Here is an 11285-nt window from a genome sequence, read left to right as displayed (position 1 = left end):
AACCAAAATGAAACTTTAAAAGGCAGTTGAAGGCGGGAAAGTTCTGAAAAAAAGCAAACCTTTGGCTCTGTTTGCAAACCTCAGGCAGGATATTACTGAACCAGGGAATGTTTCAGAGAGTTGCAGCTAAAGTCCATTTTTATACCCTATATAATCATCATCTCTGGTCAGTTGTACCAAATCTGAGACCAAATAAAACATACACAACACACACATTGTGATTTTTATTTGACTAAACGTATGCAACCATAACTTCATCTGTGTCAGAGTTCCGGATGGTGCGTTAAAGCCACCTTTGTGCTCCCTCAATCTCTGGAGCTATCAGAGACTGATTCCCCTAGTGTAACATAGAGCAAAATCAGTGATGCCCCAGATTCTGTCAGTTTGTAATGTTCCCAATGGGGCTGTTACACTAGCTGAGGATCAGTGCAGTGCACTACAGCATCCCCCTTTCCCACTCCCAGCATGCCCCCAAGCAGGGGTGTCATAAATATAAAGGGAAGGGTAAACCCTTTTGAAATCCCTCCTGGCCAGGGGAAAACTCCTCTCACCTGTAAAGGGTTAAGAAGCTAAAGGTAACCTCGCTGGCACCTGACCAAAATGACCAATGAGGAGACAAGATACTTTCAAAAGCTGGGAGGAGGGAGAGAAACAAAGGGTCTGTGTGTCTGTCTATATGCTGTTTCTGCCGGGGATAGACCAGGAATGGAGTCTTAGAACTTTTCGTAAGTAATCTAGCTAGGTATGCGTTAGATTATGATTTCTTTAAATGGCTGAGAAAAGAATTGTGCTGAATAGAATAACTATTTCTGTCTGTGTATCTTTTTTGTAACTTAAGTTTTTGCCTAGAGGGATTCTCTATGTTTTGAATCTAATTACCCTGTAAGGTATCTACCATCCTGATTTTACAGAGGTGATTTCTTTACTTCTATTTACTTCTATTTCTATTAAAAGTCTTCTTGTAAGAAAACTGAATGCTTTTTCATTGTTCTCAGATCCAAGGGTTTGGGTCTGTGGTCACCTATGCAAATTGGTGAGGCTTTTTATCCAACATTTCCCAGGAAAGGGAGGGTGCAAGTGTTGGGAGGATTGTTCATTGTTCTTAAGATCTAAGGGTCTGTAGTCACCTAGGCAAATTGGTGAGGCTTTTTACCAAACCTTGTCCAGGAAGTGGGGTGCAAGGTTTTGGGAAGTATTTGGGGGGAAAGACATTTCCAAACAGCTCTTCCCCAGTAACCAGTATTTGTTTGGTGGTGGTAGCGGCCAATCCAAGGGCAAAGGGTGGAATATTTTGGGGTAAAGGTATTCTCACATGCCCCGGAGCAGAGGCCAGCATCTGTCCTATAATGAGAATCTGCTTTTTAAAAATCATGTAGGGCAGTCTTATTTTAAAATGCTGACAGCAATACAAATCTGGAGTGTTTACGTAAAGCAGTAAAGCAGCAGCAGTTGCTAGTGGCAACAATATGAGACCACAATCTAATCTGGGGATATTTATTTCTAATTGTCATCTTGATTTTGATGAGTGGTAAGAGCCTCTCAGAACATTTTGTTCTGCTCTGTGTATGTGTGTGTGCAGGCACAAAAAGCGTAACTGGTCACTACATCGAAATATCTAAAAGTACTGGGCCAAATTCACCTAGGGGGAGCTTGTCTGAAGACAGTGGAGTTATGCCAGAAATAAACTGGCCTCAGCATGGGATTTGTTTGGAGGATAGGTCAGGAGGAGAGAGTATATGGGATTATAGCTCTTTCCATTTAAAATGTAGTGTTTATAAGAGCTCTGTCACGGATGGCACTGTTTGTTATCCAGGAAACTGGAACCACACAGACCATGGTAGGACAGGTTTCCCCACCCTGCCCAACAGTGGGCCTCAGTGCTGAACTCTTTTGGGAAGAAGCTAACTTAATCTCCCTCAGTAGAGTCAATTGCTGGACTCTCTCCTGAGACATTATCATCATCATGTTCCCATTACGCCTCTGGCGTTTAGGGCAGTGACGAAGCTCCTCCACTCCTGTCCGTTTCTGGCAAGGCTTTCAATGGTTCCCCAGCTGTGCCCCAGGTTTTTCAGCTTGGCTTCCACAGCTCTTCGCCATGTTGTTTTCGCTTACCTTCAGGTGTCCATCTTATTGCTACTCTGGTGATGGTACCAGTTTCCATCTGAAGCACCTGGCCAATCCATCTCCAGCACCTCCTGGCAATGATGGTGCTCATATCCTCTTGCCTGCACTGTGTCAATAGATCTTGGTTTCAGATTGTTCTGGGCAAAAGATATGGAGGATTTTTCTGAGGCAGGCTGGATGGAATGAAGACAGTCTGGACATGTCATACTTTCTCATTCCCCAGCATTCTGCACTATAAAGTAGTGTTGAAAGCACGCAGCTGTCAAGGCTGAATCCCCACCCTGTCACTCGGAGTGCAGGAAGTGGGGGCCCATAAGGATTCTAAAAATTAATACTTGCCACTCCGGGCTTGTATTACACTCCCAAGGTTGCAGCTTTTCTCTGACCTTGGCTTGGTAAACGCTGCCACCACCCAAATGCAAAAAAACCCAACCCTTTGAACCCAGGAAGGAGCACTTGGGAATTCCTCCCTGTGGGGTAGCCTCAAGCCCCAAGCGGGGAAGAGCTGAGAAAGAAAACAAAGGAAATTAGCTGTGGCTACCAGCTAATCAAACACCACGCACAAATCTGTTAGGACACCAAAAATCCAATCCTATTCTTCAAAAAGGTAAATTTTATTAAAAACAAAAAGGAAAAAATTACATCTGGAACTTAGGCTTTTTGCTCTATTTTAAAAGAGCAATTCCAAAAATCAAGCACCCAAAATAGCTTTCTTGGGGGTTCAGCTTAAAGGTTACAAGAAAACAAAAGCATTTGGGGTTAGCACAGAAGAGATCCACAAGCCAAAATAAGAAATAAACCTGATAGCATCTAACTAAACATTCCCTATCCAAATTATTTCTTCTAGGTATGGAAAATACTTTTTCATACCTGGTTCAAACCTTACACAGCATTCCTGCTTATAGCATTGCTGCCCCGTCCCTGCAGCCCAAACAACAACAGACAAATTGAAAGTTTCTTTCCCAAATGTAAAAATTCTAGCCTTCCCATTGGCTCTTTTGGTCCTGTGCCCACTCCTTTTCTTTTACCTGTGGGCTTGTTACCTTTACAGGTAAAGCAAGCAGAGAACAGACACCAAGAGGAATTTTACAGCTAACTGGCTGGTTGGGTGTCCAAAAGGGAGCTCCCCCTGCCCCTTCAGTTATCACAGCAGCTCTGATAAATCTTGAGTTTGGTTTTGGTGCTGTATTTTGATGATTTTCAGACTGTATTTAAGCTCCTGAAGGTGTTCCTGGCTTTATTGATTTTGTTCTGGATGTCCTGGCTTCTTCCATCATCCTGCCTGATAGTGCTGCCCAAGTATGTGAATGTTTCTATATTGGTGAGAACATAATCCTCTATCCATACTGATGATGGTGAGGCAATATTAAAGGTCATGATATCTGTCTTATTGCTGTTGATTTTCAGTCCCATTTGCTGGCTGAATGCATTGAGTCAAGTTGTTTTTTCTTGTATATGGTGTTGAGTATGTGATAGGAGAGCAACATCATCTGCGAAGTCCAGGTCTTCAAGGGATGAGAAGAGTGTCTATTTAATGCCTCTTGGCATGTCTTCTATTGTACGCTGCATTACCCAGTCGATGGCAATGTTGAAGAGGATTGCAGACATGACACACCCTGACATACTCCTGTTGTGACTTCGAAACTGAGCTCACTGTGATCAACACTGCATGTAAAGTTGAAATAGAAGCTTTCGATTATGTTGATTATACGGAAAAGAATTCCATATGCCTGCAGGATGCACCATAAACTGGTCCTGTGAATGCTATCAATGAAGCCTTCTTGATGTCTATAAAATTTATGTAGAGTTGCCATTGCCATTCTAAGCACTGTTCTATTATGTTTCATAGAATGAAGATCTGATATGTGCATCCACAGCTTTCACTTTTCTGAGAATGCTATCAACTGCCTCTGATATATGCTGAACTCTGATCTTACGCAATACTTCGCTTGGCACAGATAAAAGCGTGATACCACGCCAGTTATTACAATCATTGAGAGTTCCTTTCTTTGGTATCTTCACTATAACCCCATTGGTCCACTCATCTGGCACTTTTTCCCTGTCCCAGACGGATGTAAATAGAGGGGCCAGGATAGATGCTGCTAATTTAGGATTTACCTTGAACAATTCTGCATTCAAGTTATCCTTGCCAGGAGCTTTCCCATTTTTTAAGGATTTGATGGCTTGAATGATCTCTTCCTTAGTTGGGGTGTCTGTGCTGATATCAAGATCTTCTTCTGCCTCCTGGATGTTTGCTTCCTCTTTTTAGGTGGCTCCCTGTTCAGCAACTCTTTGAAATGCTCTGTCAAGCACATTTCTTGTTCTTTTTCAAATGTTAGTAAGTGGCCTTGTTTGTTCCTGATGAGAGTGCTTGTTGGTGTCTGCTGTTTACCACTGATAAGCCATGTCATTTTGTAGATGGTTCCTTGTTCACCACGAGCAGCTGCATCCTCTGCTTGTGTTGCCAAATTATCAATATAATGCCGTTTGTCCACTCTCACAAGGCGTTTGACCTCCCAGTGTGCCTTGCTAACTGCTTGTGGTATTTGTCCTTTAGCTTCTGGGATTTTGTGTCTAAAACATTTTTCTTCAGGGCTTGTCTGGTTTCTATGGCGTTCCATGTGGCTCTCCTGAGACAGCCTGTGTCAATTGTGGTGATGTTTTTTTAGATGTGATCACCTGTCCCCTGGAAACTAGAGCAAGACTATTCATATTATAGGCCACATTCCATGAGACTCTAACTACCCTTGAAGATTCCTTACCTGAGTATATTTTTTAAGCAATAGTCTGGTGGTGGTCGGTGGTTGCTAGGCATGGGGTAGCTTGACCCATGTTCCAGTTTAAGAATGGGTGAATTGAGATGGTGTTCCATCACCAATTTCCTGAGCCACAGAGTCCTTGCCATCTTTTCTTTTTATTAGATCTATGTGAAATATTCACAACAAAACCCCAAATTACACTGAGATTTAGTTTTGTGACAAACTCATACCAGATTTGTTCAAAGGCCTGTGAAAGTTTGCAAACCATTTGAGTAAATGTAGGCCAATTTATGGCCAGAAATCAAGAGCGAGTAGCAATTTGACATGAAAACCAGGTTCTCTCTGATTCTCACTTTGAGATTTTGGATTAGTTTCATGCCTAATTTGAAAGCAAACCTCAGGGTGTAGAGGCAGGGGAAAGACAAACCCACACATAGCAAAATCTAAAGGAAATATTCACCTGAATCTCTGCAAATCAAAACCAAGATTGACACCATTCTGGTTTCAGTAGCATAGAGAACACTGTCTATCCCTCAAAGCAACTAAGCTTGGCAAAAAAACTAAATCTAGGTTTCTGGTACCTAAATGGTTAATATGCAGAAGCAGAATTTATTTACCTGATAGAATAAGAGGCCACACCTGTGGGTATAACAAAAAAGTGATAGAGTAACTTCTCATTGAGACATATTTTTACCATTACATTTGTAATAAGAATGATCAGTACATCCCTTTGGAACCTCCAAGCAGAAAGTTCAATACATAATGGCATTAAACTATTATTGTTCACGCTTCTTAGTTTTAGTTGTTTGCCAAAATCCAGCAAACAGTTAAATTCTACTCCAGTTGCAATTCCTCTGCTGCTGAGTGTTGTAACAGACACCAGTGTGCAGCATTCAGAGCCAATCGTAGGTATGTTGGCATCCAATGGGAAGAAGAGATTTGGCTGCCCAGACATGGTTATTTGCTCCTTTTCTCCTATCAGCTCATCTGATCACCCATCTGTGATTTCTTCTTTAATAAGGGTGCTTTTGTGTCTCCTCACTCACAAATGGTGGGCACCTTAAATTGCCAAATGCATCCCAGAATCCTTTATGCTGGCTGCAGTGGTGGTTCAAAGGGACAAATGATTCCAGAGAACATCTGAGACACAAGGGACCCACTACACATAACTGAAGGGGAATAATGACAGCCTTTGGAAGGGGGAACTGCACGGCCAGGACTGCCAGAGCCCGAGAGGAGCAGTTTGGGACTAGCCTACTGGTGGTGGAAGTCCCAGGACAAAAATCTAGAGGTGGGCATAAAAGGTAGCTGCCAGTTTAGTCTAGATCTAATACTGACCTTGAAAGGATAATGTGAATGCAAGTAATTTTATTAAGATGATGTTAAAATAAAAAGAAAACAGTACAGAGTTTAAGCATAGAAGTTTCTGGTTATCAGGGAATAAGGTACAGATTATCAAGGGGTGTGAAGTTCAGTTTAGGAACAGGTGGCGTAAGGAATACATAATCTGTAATCTCCCTGATTGGGTGTAAAAGGTTAACGGGTCAAAGTACAGACATTGATATATGGGGGTGTGTTGTTCATATAATGGCTATGTTCAGGTGTGGAGTATAATAAGTAGATGCGATGATGAGGATGGATTTACCCTCATTTGGTGAGATTTAATGTTCAATGAGTTTATGGTTCCAGTTCATATGGTCCAATGGAAAAAGTCTCTCTGTCCCTTTCCCATAGTTGATGCACGATGTCATACCGGCTCACACCTCCTGGTACTGTCGGTGGCTGGTGATGTGTTCGATATAGATGTCCCTGGACCATCGGATGGTGTCCGAGACCATGAGGTGCCACATGAGCCGTGTGTAGCGTCAACCGATCCCACAGGTCCTCAGCACACGCTCGTTGCAGGGATCCCAAGCGCCCAGGGCTCCGACAATCAGGGCATCCATCTGCACCTCGTAACCCTTCACTCTCAGGGTGTTGGCCAGGGAGGCGTATTTTTCCAGCTTACGAGCTTGGGCTTCGCGGAAGGCCAGAGTCCTGTTCTCAAAGGAGACTGTGACATTGACAAGGATGATCTTTTTCTGGGCCTCGTCAGTGACTAGCACGTCAGGTCGCAACTTGCTGTCAGTACCAGGGATTGCGCAGTTCACAGCGACCTCCCCCAGGCGCGGTGCGATGGCTTTCATCAGGCGGTTCTGGATGGCGTTGTGGTGCAGCTGCCAGGCTCTGGAGTGGGGCTTGCAGCTGCACAGGATGTGGGGCAGGGTCTCGTTGGAGTAGCTGCACTTCCTGCAACGCTTGTCTCGGTTCCCGTGGCAAACGGCTCCGTTGAGCAGGACGCAGTTGAGCCAGGCACGGTGGATGAACCGCCAGTCAACGATACAGGTGAAGCCGCCCCCAGCGAGGAAGTGGTTGCTGGCGTCCCACTTGCTGGTCAGTTCGAAGGCTTTACCCCAGTCCGGTTTACGCTTCAGGGTTTCCATGTAAGGTGAGTGGATGGCTGCCTTCAGGGTCTGCTCCAGCATGCCCCTGGCGCTCAGGGTGATGATGGTGTTGTCGTTGGACCTGATCTGCAGCACCAGGAATCCCAGCTCCTGGCGCTCCTCGCACCACTCCCAGCAGCAGCCAATGCGCTTCCCCAGGAGACGCATGGCATTGCCAGCGCGGGACCACAGTGAAGCGATGTTCGCCATCCAGGGAACCGCTCAGGAAGGTGGCGATGTCTTGGTTGGAGGGGGCTCTGCCAATCTGCTTCTTTGTCGCGTCATGGAGGGCATTGGCCATGATGTTCCGTACCATGGCGTCGGGACACGTCAGCAGGCAGAAGGCATGGGTGATCACCGCGATGTCACACAGGTCGCCCATGTGGGGGACATTGGCACCACCATGCCTGTGGGCGACACAGACCAGCTCATTGCTGGCTCTCTGGGGAAGGAACAGCCACTTCTTCACCAGCTGCCAGACAATCTTGTCTGCCTTGTTGAGGGGTACCTTCGCCATGGCAGATCCCCTTAGGACGAATGAGATGCGGGGGATCAGAAAGGTATTCAGGGCATTTATCTTCTGCCACGGTGCTAGCAGGGAGGCATCAATCTTGGCAGTGTCCTGCAAGATCTCCTGGATGGCGTCCTCGGGTGTCTGCCGGACATGGAAACCCGTCGCTGGGTTGATGCTGGTACGCCTGCCCCTCTGCCAGGGGGATGACGGGTTCGCTCTGGATCTGGAACCCCATTGTCTGCACTGAGTCCCTTTTGCTGCCATTGATGTGGAGAGCTGTACACTTCTTTGTATCGAAGCAGAGCCCCATCCAGCCGGCAGCTCGACTGGTGGCATCTAGCATACGTTGGAGGCTCTCTCGGTCGTCCATGGTCAGGACCAGGTCATCCGCGTAAGCCAGGATGCTCACCCTCTCACCGTGGAGGTTGAAGCCATCTGTGCCATTGGAGATCGCTTGCAGCAACGGCTCCATGGTGAGGTTAAAGATGACGGGGCTGAGGGGACAGCCCTGCTTAACTCCGCTCTGGATTGGGATCTCGGCGGTCTCCCCTTCAACCGAGCGAATGGTGGTGCTGCATCCCTCGGACACCTCTCGGATCACACGAAAGAAGTTCTCTGGCATCCCAAACTCCTGGAACATGGCAAAGATGTGGTGGTGGGGCATGGACCCAAAGCCGTTAGCCAGGTCTAGCCACGCTACCGTGCACTGCCTCTGCGCCCTTCTGGCCATTTCGATGGTGGTTTGGAGGACGAAGTTGTGTTCATAGCAGTCCTCGCAGGACATGAAGCCTTTTTGGGTGGAGCTGATGGCTCCCCCGCTCACTGACCACTCTGTGATCCTCGAAGCCAGGCAGCTGGCATAGACCTTGTACATCGTGGAGCAGAGGGAGATACAAAATTAATGTAAATAGGAAAGGGGTCATTGGAAGGGGACAGAAAACCCAGGGCATGTTTACAAGCTTATTTTTTATTTATACACTTTCCTGTGCAATTGAGAAACAGTGGAGAATTGGGGAGAGCCCATAGTTCTGTTTGATCTTGATAGCTGATTAGGATTAAAACCTGTAAAGTAGAGGTTTGAAAAACTGAGGGTGCATTTTGTGCAAAAGCAAGGCTGGTATCGATCCAAGCCCCACTTATCCAAACTGTTGAAGTTCAGCAGTGGCAAGGGTTGGATGGGTTAATGGTGCTGGTTCTGAATCATTTCAGGTAGAGAAGAGCCTGAACCAAAGGGGGCAGGAATAAAAAGCCAGGTCAGATTGGCAGGGCCCTTGGGTAGTTATCACCTTCCTCTACATCATGGAGTGGGGGTTAGTTGCCAGGGTTATCTGAGTATATGTCACTCAATCAGTTCCCTGACATTGTGGGGGGCTTTAGGCATTGGTGCCTCTCAGTCCCTTCTATTCTCTCCCTGTGGTGCTAACAGTTTAGTCTCCTGTGGGCTGTAAGACTTTGGTTTAATTCTGGTTGTTGGATTTAGTGTGCAGGTGCTGGGTGGTGTTGGTGGCCTGTGATATACAGGTTGTCAGATCTGGTGGTCCTGCGTGCCTTTAAACTCTGTGCCTCAAGGTGTCATATGTGAACACCCCCAAACTCATCTCTGATATGTGCTAGAGAGCAGAACAAGATTAGAGCTAAAGAAAGTGTGTGTGAGTGTGCCCTGTCCCGATTAGCTACACTAGCATTGTGTTGTGTGAATCCACTGCCAGGTCAAGCAGTCTAGTCTCTTCCTTCCTGCCCACCTCACCCCACGAAGGAAAGAAAGCAAGCAGTCCTTAGCTTTTGCATAATGGTGCCCCTTATTCTGGTAAATGTTTCCATTGTCCCCAGGGAGACCGTACTTGGGCCGGTTGAGAGAAAGCTGGAATACAACCAGTTTTCAACATTCAGAGGCATTGTTGCAGAACCTGGCTCTTTCTTCTAGATTATACACAGAGTTGAAAGAGCCACCGCCTTTAGTAACATCCTGTTGTATGCTTGTCACAGCTAAACCTCTGCAGTCTTCCAATTAGTAAGACATCAGAACAAAGGCACGTTTCATGATTTGTTTACTTGTACGATTTGGTAAAAGCCATCACATATTTGTGAAAGTCCTATTGAAACAAACCACAGTTGGGATTTTTCCATTTGTGGTTCAATAAGGGAAGAAAAACAGACACTTCCGTGAAAGGAACCTTAGCAGATTAGGTTCCTTTCTAAAGAAGAAGATTCTACCTTCTTTTGTTGACTTTTAGTTTCTGAGTTCTCTCTCTCCCCTGCCCCAGTTGATGCTCCCTCTTCATTGTCATAGTCTGGGGCATGTCAATGAGCTGCAACTAGCAATCATTTGAGCTGCAGGAAGGTGACATCACTGATAAAAGTTAAGGTTTAAAACGTTTACATAAACAACTAAATAAAAAGTCGGCATATAGCTGACTTGGTTAAAATGATTTGGAAGGCCCGTCACTCAAGTCCTTTAAAACTGGCTTGACAAAGGTACCACAGGCACTGGCCGGGGAATGAACTTGCAGTCTTTTCATTCTTACCTCTCTGAGAAGCACACTTCGGAACATGAGATCACCACAACACACAATGGGGAAGAAGCACTGAAAGCAGTCAGAAAAAAATTAGGATGAGCACCAAACTAAAAATCATTCATCTCACCTCATCACAAGCTTCCCACTTTGTTATTTCACGTTGCATACCAAACTTAAGCTAGATCTACACTACAGAGTTCTGCTGGCAAACCTATGTCAGCTAGAACTGTGAAAAATTCCCACCCCTGGGGAACATAGCTATGCAAACAAAACCCCCAGTGTAGACACAACTGAGCCAACAGAGCAAAACCAAGAAACACTCTGTTCTGCAGCCACAGCCTTAGAGTCTTTGTCGCACACTTTAAAGGCTTGTGTCCCAGCTCTCAGGCCTTCTCTACACAAAGTATACACCTTATAAACCTTCCATTCCTCCCCCTCCCTGGACATGGTTATACTGATATCAGTGTTCTTAGTACTGGTATTCCCATGTGAAAAGGAGACTAAACTATGCCGATATAAGGCACCTTTATACCTGCATAATTGCATCCATCCTAGGCATATGCTAAAGTTGGTCCTTCCCTGAGTTATGGGAGGCCCGGGGGGTTGCAAAGCAAGCCCACCCTGCACTTACCCTGCAACAGCAGCTCCTGTCCCATGGGACTGGCTGGGCGTGGCTCCCTGCTCCAGGCATTGCAACCTGACCCTGGCACACAGGGTTGCAGCACTGCTTACTCAAATTTGGCACAGCCAGCCCCCCATCGGGGGGGCTGGGCCAAACCTGAGTGGTGCTGTGACCCTGTGCACCATAGGCCAGTCACAGTGCTGGGAGCAGGGATCCAAGCCCAGCCAGCCTTGTAGGACAGGAACGTTTCAACAGGACCAGGTTTTA

This window comes from Lepidochelys kempii, chromosome 3, assembly GCF_965140285.1.
Source record: "Lepidochelys kempii isolate rLepKem1 chromosome 3, rLepKem1.hap1, whole genome shotgun sequence".
NCBI lineage: Eukaryota > Metazoa > Chordata > Testudines > Cheloniidae > Lepidochelys > Lepidochelys kempii.
The sequence above is the reverse complement of the archived record's forward strand: the minus strand, read 5'-3'. Positions refer to the sequence as shown.